We start from the raw sequence: 12,501 nt of genomic DNA on the forward strand, positions 1-12,501 counted from the left end.
ACACATTGAGGGATATTGGTATTCAGAAGCAAACACTGGGGAGGAGGGATAAGGGGAACGAAGGGGAAAATACAAATGGAGGGGAGATAGCATGGAAAGCAATAAAGGGTTAGTTATCATAAATGTGAATGTGAATGTGATGAACTCTTCCTTTAAAACTGAAAAATCATTTGCAATAAAGAGTCATGAAGAGATAGAACTAAAACTGATTGGAAACTAAATAACCTCATTTTAAAGAATGAGTAGATCAGGGACAGCTAGGTGGCACAGTGGATAAAGCACCGGCCCTGGAGTCAGGAGTACCTGGGTTCAAATCTGGTCTCAGACACTTAATAATTACCTAGCTGTGTGGCCTTGGGCAAGCCACTTAACCCCATTTGCCTTGCAAAAACCTTAAAAAAAAGAATTAGTAGATCAAACAACAAATCATAGAAAGAATTAATGATTTCATTGAAGACCATGACAATAATGGGACAACATATCAATACTAATGAGATGCGGCCAAACCAATTATTTGAGGAAATATTACATCTCTAAATGCTTGCATGAATAAAATAGAGAAAAAAGGAGATCAATGAGTTGAACATGCAACTAAAAAGTTAGAGAAAGAACAAATTAAAAATTCCCAATTAAATACCAAATTAGAAATTCTGAAATTTAAAGGTGAAATTAATAAAATTGAAAGCAAGAAATCTATAGAACTAATAAATAAAGCCAAGAATTGGTTTTATGAAAAAGCAATAAAATAGATAAATCTTTGGTTAATTTTATTAAAAAAAAGAAAATGAAATGTTGTGTCATATGTATTCCAGGCTAAGAGCTATGAAGGGTTAACACAGAAATAGTTATGTGCTTTAACCAGCAAGATGTACTTCAGAGCTTAGATAAGGGAGTAGCTGCATGTCTGAGCTAAGGAGGTATATTCCCAGGCTCAGATAGATAGCACATTCTGAGATAATTACCTTCTTCACTTTGTTTATCAAATCACTGTTTGGTTCTCAAAACAGTCTTCTCTCTGTTTAGCAGAACACTGTTTGGTTCTCAAAACAATCACCTAAGACATAAACAAGGTATGCATGTGAAAAAAATGCTTGCTAAAATGCTTATGTAATTGGTTACATAAATGTAGAGTATAAAAGTATGTATCCTGTGATCAATAAATGAACCAGCTTATGCATCATATTGATGTCGGCCTGGGTTCTCTCCTCCGGACTCGACATATGGTGACCCCAATGTGAGGAAAGTGAGTCGAATGGGGAGAAGACATCCCAGTTTGAGTTGGTAGGGAAGTGCTTGACACCCCCTCACTCAGCACTAGAAGAAAAGCGGACGTGGCCACGGCTGACCTGTGAGTCAGGGAATTTGGGATGGGAATGGCTGTATCAGCCACGGAACTCACTGTGCTCAATACCTTAGAGGACTTATGGAAAAAATATGACCTGCCTGTTAAGAGATCAGAAATTTCCTGGGTGCTACACTGGGGAAGAGATAAGGGCATAATTACTAAGACTGAAGAACTCTTCTCCTTGGAAAAATGGGATAAGCTGGGGAAAAGCTTATGGGAAGCAGTCCAAACTAAGAACAAGGAAGCCCAGAGACTGGCAGAACCGTATGGCACACTGTGCAAAATTGTCTATGATGATTTTGAAAGTTTGTGGGCTTGCCCCGCTGTGACTGATGCTGAAAGAACCGCTATTGGAGGAAGTTCGGATGTGCCTCCTCTAGCAGAAAAAGGGGTAATTAATCCCCACCACCACCTGGCCAGGAAGAGGGCAGGCGGGTGGGCTGCCCCAGAGCCTTCCTGCTGCTGCCTTTGTCTCTCCCAGGCTTTTCAGATCAGGGGCCCCAGGCCGCCAGCACTCTGCCTGCACTCTGTGGCCTGGGTGGGGGCTGACTGAGGGGAGGAAAGCCGATCCTGTTCCCCCCTCCGCTCCCTTAGTCCGGCCACTGTCGCGCTTCAGCTCTCTCCCCCTGCTGCATCCTGCTCAACTCAGCCAAAGCTTTGGCGAAAACCTTCAACCTGCCCCTGACACAGACTAGAATGATTGTTGCCTCCTGCCTTGACTACAGTACGACTCTCCTGCTTAATGAGGACTTGACTCGGCAGCCGCTGTGAATCATCCCTGGGCTGGCAGAGGAGGGAGGAGGATTTAACCCCCTCCCACCCCGCTTCATGTCCGCATCTCATTCACCTCAGTCTGCCTGGCAGGACCGCCACTGACAGGGCTCATCAGGATGTTAAGAACTACTTAGCCTTGTTTTTAAAAGAAAAGGGGGAGGTTGGGGGATCACCGCATAACATAGTGAGCAAAGTGATTTATGTTTTGAACTGGCTTAACCCTAAGCACTCCATTTCAGATAACAAGCCTCTTTACTTTCACTTTTCAAAGAACGTGGCACACTTTGCCGGTGTTGATATTTCTGTCTCTGTTTTTGATCCTAAGACTGCCCAATGGGACAATTCCTATTGGTTACTAACCTGGGGACGAGGGTATGCTTGTGTTGTTTCAGGTTCATCGAAACCACAGCAGGTTACGGCAAAGTGGGTAAAACCTCACCTGAAAAATGATACTTCTTCTGCTGGCGCTTGCATCCTGCCCCACCATGGCTCTTGTGACTCATCTGATTCTTAAGTATCTACAGCATCAAATGTGTATCTCCCTGAAGTCAGTTGGTGATCCCTTCAAAACATGTTTCATAGGGATTCCCCTGGACCCAGAGAACATTAAACAAAGACTGAAAGAGTACTATGGACAGTTAAATGAAACATGTAAGAGTTTTCAGCAGTATAGTTCTTGTGCATGTATGTGTGATAAGCAGCTAAATTATACCTGGCCATCCCTGAAAAATAGTTGTAGATTAAGAGCTATATTGAAGGCTTTAAATAAACCAACTACACAGGAACCACAGGAAATAAATCTCTTGTGGAGTGTTTCCCCTGGAATAAAAGAATATCACTCATCTCCCACATTGTAGTCTTGTGAACTCCCCACAACTTTATAATGCTACAGGAGTTTTTATATTTGGAGGTTTAGAATATTTTAAAGAAAAAAATGCCTTGGGATTCCCCTAAGTGGGAACGATTCACTAATGTATCAGGGCATTCTCATTATTGGAATTTATCAAAAACAGAACGGGGGCCCCTTGAAGTACAAATTGAGGTAGCGAAGTCATTACCCCTTGGAGTATTCTTGATATGTGAAGACAAGGCATACAGTTCTATCCCATGGCGTCCTATAGGAGGACCTTGTCACCTAGGCCAATTAGCACTAGTGTCCACACCATACCTTAATTTCTCCAGAAGCCCTAGGAAAACAAGGAGCATTCCCCTGGCTTCCAACTGTAATAAAAATGTTAAATTTCTATCAGTATCAGAAACAGTAGCCACATCCTTTTTCACACCAGGGGTAATGGCATCTATTAATTATAATACCATGAAAAAACTTGCATGTTGGGCAAAAGCTCAGGCTGACATTACGTCCATGGCTTTAATGGATATAATTACGGATGTACAGAGCATTCGCTAGGCTACACTACAAAATAGAGCTGCAATAGATTTCTTGCTTTTATTACATAATCATGGTTGTGAGGAATTTGAAGGCATGTGTTGCTTTAATATTTCAGATAATAGTGCTTCAGTCTATGCTAAAATCAAAAAGTTACAAGAAAATCTTGATAAAATAACTGTACATGAAGATTTCTTTAAGGATTGGTTAAAATCTTTAGGATTACCTGCTTGGCTTTTGGCAATTGTAAAACCTATAATTGTAATTTGCTTTATACTTGTTATATTCTTGTTGTTTGGACCATGCATCCTTTTGTGTTGTCAGAGATCTCTAGCAAACATGCTCTCCCAGGCCTTTAAACGAAAAGGGGGAGATGTTGTGTCATATGTATTCCAGGCTAAGAGCTATGAAGGGTTAACACAGAAATAGTTATGTGCTTTAACCAGCAAGATGTACTTCAGAGCTTAGATAAGGGAGTAGCTGCATGTCTGAGCTAAGGAGGTATATTCCCAGGCTCAGATAGATAGCGCATTCTGAGATAATTACCTTCTTCACTTTGTTTATCAAATCACTGTTTGGTTCTCAAAACAGTCTTCTCTCTGTTTAGCAGAACACTGTTTGGTTCTCAAAACAATCACCTAAGACATACACAAGGTATGCATGTGAAAAAAATGCTTGCTAAAACGCTTATGTAATTGGTTACGTAAATGTAGAGTATAAAAGTATGTATCCTGTGATCAATAAATGAACCAGCTTATGCATCATATTGATGTCGGCCTGGGTTCCCTCCTCCGGACTCGACAATGAAATTACTAGTATCAAAAATGAAAAAGAAAGAAATTAGAATAATAATTTGGAACTATCTTGCCAATCTGTATGCCAATAAATTTGATAATCTAAGGGAAATATATGAATATTTGTAAAAAAATATAAATTTCCTAGGTTAAAAGAAGAGGAAATTGCATACTTAAATTACCCTATCTCAGTAAAAGAAATTGAAAAAAAAATCATTGAATTCCCTGATAAAAGATCGCCAAGGACAGATGGATTCACAAGTTATTTCTGCCAAACATTCAAGGAACAATTAGGTCCAATTTTTTTTAGGTTTTTGCAAGGCAAATGGGGTTAAGTGGCTTTCCCAAGGCCACACAGCTAGGTAATTATTAAGTGTCTGAGGCAGGATTTGAACTCAGGTACTCCTGACTCCAGGGCTGGTGCTCTATCCACTGCACCACCTAGCCTCTCCCAGAAAATCTTTTGACAATATACCACCCATTCCTACTAAAAGCACCAGAGAGCATGGGAATGAATGAAATGTTCCCTAAAATGATAAGCAGTATCTATCTAAAACCATCAAAAAGCATTATATGTAATGGGGATAAACTAGAAGCATTCCCAATAAGATCAGGAGTGAAGCAAGGATGTCTGTTATCATCACTCATTCAATATTGATTTAGAAATATTAGCTTTAGCAGTAGAAGAAGAAAAAGAAGTTGAAGGAATCAGAATTGGTAACAAAACAAAACTCTCTCTCTTTGCAGATGATATGATGGAATATCTAGAGAACCTTAGAAAATCAACTAAAACACTACTAGAAACAATTAGCAACTTTTACAAAGTTGCAAGGTATAAAATAAATCCTCATAAATCCTCACCTTTTCAATATATAACTAAAAAGATACAGCAGCAAGAAATAAAAGGAGAAATTCCATTTAGAATAACTTCAAACAACATAAAAAACTTGGGAGTTTACTGCCAAGGCAGACTCAGAAACTTTATGAAAATAGCTATAAAATACTCTTCACACAAATGAAATCAGATCAAAATAACTGAGGAAATGTTCATTGTTTGTGGACAGGTTGAGCTAATGTAATAAAAATGATAATTCTACCTAAATTAAATTATTTATTTCATGCTGCACCAATCAAACTTCCAAAAATTGCTTGAGCTAGAAAAAAATAGTTACTAAATGCATATGGAGGAACGAAAGCTCAAGGATATCAAGGGAACCAATGGAAAAAATGCAAACAAAGGAAGTCTAGTTATACCAGATCTAAAATTATATTAAAAAAGCATCAGTCATCAAAACAATTTGGTACTGGCCAAGAAATAGAGTGGTGGATCAGTGGAATAGATTAGGTTCAAAAGAGAAAGCAGTAAATGACTATGGTAATCTACTATTTGATAAACCCAAAGATTCCAGATTATGGGATAAAAATTCATCCTTTGATAAAAACTACTGAGAAAACTGAATGATAAGATGGCAGAATCTAGACATAGACTAACATCTCACACTGTTTACCAAAACAAGTTTGAAAAGGTTGTAGGATTTAGACATAAAAAGGAATATTATAAGCCAAATAGGAGAACAAGGAATATGCTACCAGTCAGATTTGTGGGAAGGGGAACAGATTATAACCAAAGAAAAGATAGGGAACATTATAAGAAGCAAACTGAATAATTTTGATTACATTAAATTTAAAAGTTTTTGCACAAACAAAAAAGAAATGAAGTTAGGAAACAATTTTTACAATTAGTGTTTCTGTCAAAGGATTCATTTCTTAAATGTATAGAGAACTGAGTCAAATATAAAAAACCAGGTTATTCCCCAAATGAAAAAATGACCAAAGAATATGGAAAGGCAATTTTCAAATGATGAAATCAAAGCTATCTAGAGTCATATGAAAAATTGTTCTAAATCACTATTGATTAGAGAAATGAAAATTAAAACATCTTTGAACTGCTATCTCACACCTCTGAGATTGACCAATATGATTAGAAAGGAAAATTATTAATGTTGAGGAGATGTGGGAAAACTGGGACACTAATGCTTTGTTGGTGGAGTTGTGAACTGATCTAATCGTTCTGGTGAGCAATTTGGAAATTACCCAATTTGGAAATTGCAATAAAAATATGCATACCATTTGATCCAGTAATAGCACTACTGGGTCTGTATCTTAAATAACTCATGAAGAAGAAAAAAAATACTACAAAAATATTCATAAAAGCTCTTTTTGGAAATTGGAAATTGAGGGAATACAAATCAATTGGGAAACAGCTGAAAAAATTGTGGTATATGCACATCATGGAACCCTATTGTTTTATAAGAAATCATGAAGGACAAGATTTCATAAAAAAACCTGGAAAGTCTTAGATGAATTGATGGTGAGTGAAATAAGTAGAACCAAAAGAATATTATACACATGAACAACATGGGGTGACAATCAATCATGATAAACTTGTTCATTTCAGCAATGCAACAATCAAAGATAATTTTAACAGACTTGTGATGGAAAATACCATCCATATCTAGAGAAGGAAATGTAGAGTTTAAATGAAGACCAAAGTTTATCATATTCAATTTTTATAAGTTGTCTTATATATCGACATTTTTTTTTCTCTGTAATGTTTTCTTTCTTCTGTTTGGATCTGATTCTTCTCTTACAACAAAATAAATGTTGATATGTTCAGCATAAGTATAAATATAGAGCCTATATCAGATTGCTTTCTCATTTCAGATCAGAGAAGCCTCTCTTTGTCTAGGGAGACTTCATAATTTAGTGGACAGAACACTGTACTTGGAATCAGAAATACTGCCTTCACACCTCTACTCAGTAATTTAATCTCTTTGGGCCTCAGTGCTCTCATTTGTAAAAAGAAGGGGTTGGCATCAAAAACCTTCCAGATCCCTTCCAGATCTAATCTATGGTCCTGTGATTAAAACCAGACAAACTCTTTATCTTTAGTTCTTTTTCTTTATAAAATTTTTTCATTACAACACTTCCTCATGGGGAGCCTTCAATATCTGCTATTATAGCTCAATTTGCTTCAATTTCATTTCTTTTGAATGTGTTTACTCCTTGAGTTTCATGCACAAATTCTTCTATCACACCAATGCCATTCATTGACTTATCAAAATAATACTATCTCTTGAGTTATCTAGGTTCAGACTTCAGACTTTATTGTGGCAGATTCTCTCTCCCTTCTCCAAAGTAAATAGTTGCCAAGTGAAGCACCTTGATGTGGTAGGAATTTTGTTGCTGTTGCTGTTTCAATGTCTGATTCTTCAGGACCCTATTTGAGGTTTTCCTGGCAAAGATGTTAAAGTACAGTCTTGGACAAATCACTTCCCCTGTTGCCTTGGTTTCCTTAGTAAAATGAGCTGCAGAAAGAAATGGTAAACTACTTCAGTATCTCTGCTAAGAAAATCTCAAATGTGATCACAAAGAGTCACAAAGAACCACAAAGGTATGATAGTGGTGCAGGTCTACATAAATGTAGCAGCTGTGTCAGAAGAGAGAAGGAACTGCCTATGAGAAATGTTGTGAAGGTAGAAATGACAAGATTTGGTGATGTGGTGTATGTCTAATATGACTACAAGCGAAGATTGATTTAAAAATGATACAGAGATTGAGTTTGAAAAAGTGGGAGGCTATAATAAAGGAGTTGTAAAGAAAAAAAGTTTGAGTGGAGGCAGGACTTGCTCAGAGTTCTCCCTCAAACCACCTTTCTGTCCCAAAGTGTGTGACCTTCAAGTCCAAGGTCACATCTCCCTGTGTTCTGCTTCAATTTGTCAATAAAGCACTGGAGTTCCAGGGAATCAGTGAGCAGTTTGGAAGGGGACACTGGGACTGAAAGTTAATATTCAGTGCATTTTGGTCAGAATTTGATCTATTTGAGTGCTTTAGTTCTATGATTTGTATAAACCATGTAACTACTGGGGAGTTTTCAAAAGGCTACCACATCATCAAAACAATCATCTCAATATTGGATCCAAATTATACTCTTATGATAAGAAATTCTATTGTCAATGATTATTCAATCAAAATTCTTAAAATCTCTGCCTGGTTTCATGTGCTTTCAATGTATAAATATATTAGAGGTCTTCCTAATCCATTCATTTATTCACTTGGCTCACATATTTGTTCCCTGTTCTTTTAAAAATATTTTTATATATTTATTTGTATAAATATTTTTATATATTTATTTATATATTTATATAAATATTTTTAAATATTCCTCCCAAATTAACCTACACTTGGACCTATGAAACTTTATGTCTTTACTATTCTACCTCCCCCAGAAAACTTCCCAGATTCATTAGAAGAGAAATGACTCCCCCAGCCTTATCTTAGACATCAAGCTCAAGATTTCTTTCCTTATGGGGCAGCTAGGTGGTGCAGTGGATAGAACACTGGTTTTGGAGTCAGGAGGACGGAATTTCCAATCTGGTCTCAGATACTTGACTTTTCCTAGCTATGTGACTTTGGGCAGCAAGTCACTTAACCCTGATTGTCCTGAATCCAGGATCATCTCCAGTCGACCTGATCTGTATCTGACCACTGTCCCAAATGACTCTGGAGGAGAAAGTGAGGTCGGTGATTTAGCACACCACCTCCTCACTCAAATTCAATCCATATGTTTGTCATGGTATCACCTCTCTAATGTCATGGTCTTCTTCAAGAAGAATGAAAAACATTATCATCATCATCATCATCATTATGATTATTATTATTTCCCCATAGTGAACTTTAATTATTGGTTATTTCAGTAAGTCATTAAAAATAAACATTTTAAAGCTCACACTTCTGCTAGAAGAAAAAATTATTTTAGTTAGGGTAGATTCCCCAAATGACAAAATAGGGAGACAAAACACTAGGACAGGAAGCTATAATACGTTATTAGAGGTAAGTACATTCAAGTACCATCAATTGGGTCTTATATAAGTAAGACCTTATGTTGAATTGTACTATACTTGACACCTCACAGATGACTTTAACTGAGATAAAGAATTTTTTTCTCTCATATTTATATCTAATTATTCAATTAAGACCAAGGTTTTCCCTCTTTTCTTTTTCCTCACTGAGAAATCAACCAGTGTGGTAAATCTCTCAAAGGTTTATTTAGGATTAGATCTATTCAAAAAGAAATTCTAAGTTTAGGTAAATGGGTAGATTGCTGCTCATTGTGTTCACTCAGAAAATCTAGGAAAATATGAAATTTCCCTTTTGTCAGACAAGTGAAATGGAAATTGATAAGTCTCTCTGATTAAGACTAGGATGATCCAAGTCATGTATCTCAAGATGTTGTAATTGTAATATTCATTATATCATTTATTTTTGTGGAATGAAGTTAAGTGTCATGTTCAAGGTCTCCCAGTAGTTAAGTGCCTGAGACCAGGTTTGAACTCAAGGTCTTCTAATTCCATGGATTGTGCTCTATCCATTTGTACTATCTTGCTGCCCTATTCTGTCACTGATTGTTAACCAATCAGTGTTGATTCCCCTCCTCAAGAAAATCCATTCTCGGGGCAGCTAGTGTGCAGTGGATAGAGCACTGGCCCTGGAGTCAGGAGTACCTGAGTTCAAATCCAGCCTCAGACACTTAATAATTACCTAGCTGTGTGGCCTTGGGCAAGCCACTTAACCCCATTGCCTTGCAAAAACCTAAAAAGAAATAAACCTACTCTGCCAAAGGCATATAAACTGTAAACCTACCATCATGAGGGGGTCTTTGATATTTAAGAAAGCTACTTATTTCTTTTATAAAATTATGTCTCTCAAACTTTTAAAATGCTACATTAACCAATATATGTTTTAATTTTTTTTACTATAATCCTGGTTTGTGATTAACATTTTAACTGCGCAATTCTTAAATATCTTACATTTGCTATGTAGGCAACTAGATGAAGCAGTGAATAGAGTATTGGGTCTAGAGTCAGGAAGGTTCATTTTTCTGAGTTTGAATCTGGCCTTAGATACTAACTATACCATATTCAACATTATATGTAAAGATTCTAGAGAAATGTGAAAAGATCTGAATGAAATGATAGAAATTGAAGAAAACGAAATGAAGATATTAACATTGACTACAATCACAATTTTTTGCAAAGCAATGGGGTTAAGTGACTTGCCAAAGGTCACACAGCTAGGTAATTAAGTGTCTGAGGTCATATTTGAACTGGGTTCTTCCTGAATCCAGGGCTAGTGCTCTATCTATTGCACCCCCTAGGTGCCTAATCACAAATTTATTTTTTCAAAATATTTTCCCATCTATCATATTATGTGAACCTCAAAACAACCAAGTGAGTGAGATACAAGAGATAATATTAATGTTTTCTCTTACACTTCCTCATTTGTGCTTCCCAGAAACTTACTCAAAAGCAACTCCTTTGAGATGCTCTTTGTGGCTACAAATAAATTTCTAACTTGACACTCTCTCCACTTATGCCTATCTGTATTTATTTGTATATATATGTATATGTAGATGTATATTGTGTATTTGCATATATTCACATATGCATATTTATTTATTTTAATTGTCATCAGCTAACAATAATTGTTACTTTTTGAGAGTGATTGAAGATTTTTGAAATGTTTTAGAGCTATATTTTAATTTGATAATGAAAGTACATTACATTAATTCTGAAGATCAGAAAATCTGGCTTGAGCTTCTAGTGGTGGTACATGTGGTAGAGGAGATTCAGAAAGGGCACCTGCATTTGCATTTATCTCAATTGGTTTATGAAATTGAAATTGACAGGAGTTCATAATGTAGTCTGACTTTGGGCAGCAGTGAACAAGTGAACATATTTTGAATCTGTTCTGAATCTTTGATATACTCAAATACCTCATTTTGCAGCTTTGTAGTTAGGCTAGTCTCTTTCTCAGTGTCATTCCAGGAGAAATTTGATTCTAAAGTCAAATGTTCTTTAAACTACAATGTTGGGGCATCTAATGATATTGATAAAATGGTCTTACTTTTACATACCTAAAGAATTTAAGTGCATTCAAACTTACCAGTTTTTGCATGAATGAACCAGGGAAGCCCAAGATTTAAGGTGCTAACACAACCAGAAACTTTAAATGCATAAAAAATAATAATCACTGGATTTGGTGCTGGCTTAGCTTATAGGTGGATAATATGGACAGCAGTTGCCTATTACATGCCTTCAACACAGTATTGTTATACAAATTTTGGAATATGAATGCAATGTAATATTGCTGTGCCATAGTAAATATTCATTGTAAAGAATCCAGAGAAATATGGAAAGATCTGAATGAAGTAATGTGGATTGAAGTAAACAAAACCAAGGTATTCAAAATGACCACAGTCATGTGAATAATAACAACTCTAAAAAACGCTAAATATTAATGAATTGGAACTAAAAGTTAAATCTTGAGAACTGATTATTAAACAATCAATGTTTTAAGTGACCACTTGTATAAATATTATTCATTTACATGTACTCATTACAAATATGTAAAATAGACATGCATTGACAAGAACATAAAAACTAGGATGGTGAATAGATGAAATCTATCAGGATCATCACTAAGACAGAGAAAATTTTGGGGTAAATCTATTATGGTATTCTTTGATTGGTACTCCAGGGTAATAGAAAGAATCCTGGGCTTGGAGTGTGGAAGACTTGAGATCAAATTCAGCTTTAGTCAATTAATTCTGTTTGCTTCAGATTTTTCATCTGTTAATTCACTGGAGAAGGAAATGGCAAACCACTCTTGTATCTTTTCCAAGAGAACCCCAAATGGGATCGTTAATAATCAAATACAGTTGAAACCAACTCAACAACAATAATTTATATCTAGGAATCCATGATGGACAAGGTGAGAGAAAATTAGACTATATGAGCCAACCTAGAAAAAAAATAGGTATCCACATTCCTTACGAGAAGCATAATTTTGTAGAAGCCCACCTTAAGGGTCACATCTCACCATAGGCTTACCATTGCAGACATATAGAAGGACCAAATATGGTTCCCTGTTCAAATCTTGTTTTCCTTACTATCCTAAACATTCTTACTATCTATACTATATACTTAAAAAAACATTGCTTAGCCTGGTAAACCATTTATCCGCTATCTTTCAGAACTCCTGAAATCTTACATCTTTCAAAAAGCCTTCATGAATTGTTCAGAAAAAAACTCATAGATTCTTCTGATTTGTCTGGTCATAAAGTTCTATTTTCTTTTTCC

This window comes from Macrotis lagotis, chromosome 2 (assembly GCF_037893015.1).
Source record: "Macrotis lagotis isolate mMagLag1 chromosome 2, bilby.v1.9.chrom.fasta, whole genome shotgun sequence".
In the NCBI taxonomy this organism is placed as follows: Eukaryota; Metazoa; Chordata; class Mammalia; order Peramelemorphia; family Peramelidae; genus Macrotis; species Macrotis lagotis.